Raw genomic sequence first — 378 nt, 5'->3', positions numbered from 1 at the left:
CCTTTCTCTCAATCTCTCTCTGTCTCTCTCTGGTCAAATTGAAAAATAATAACAACAAATGGGATTAAATAAATAAATTAATTTTTTTTAAAAAGTGAATTGTGGATGTTGAAGGAAATTAATACCAGGGCTGGCAGGTGGTGTGGTGATTAAGGATGCTGGATTCCCACATAGCCAACCACAGTTCAAGTCTCGGACCTAGTAGATTGGGTTGCTTTCTTACTTTCTCTCTTTATTTTTCTCTTTCTCACTCTGTCCCTCTCTGGTCAAATCAAAAGTGAATAAATGGATAATAAAGTTAAATAAAATAATACTTTACAAAAAAATTAATACCAGAAACCACTATCTTCCAGTAATTCACCAAAATGATGAACACAA

Source organism: Tupaia chinensis, unplaced genomic scaffold, assembly GCF_000334495.1.
Source record: "Tupaia chinensis unplaced genomic scaffold, TupChi_1.0 Scaffold000101_1, whole genome shotgun sequence".
Taxonomy (NCBI): domain Eukaryota; kingdom Metazoa; phylum Chordata; class Mammalia; order Scandentia; family Tupaiidae; genus Tupaia; species Tupaia belangeri.
Note: the sequence above shows the minus strand (reverse complement) of the source record.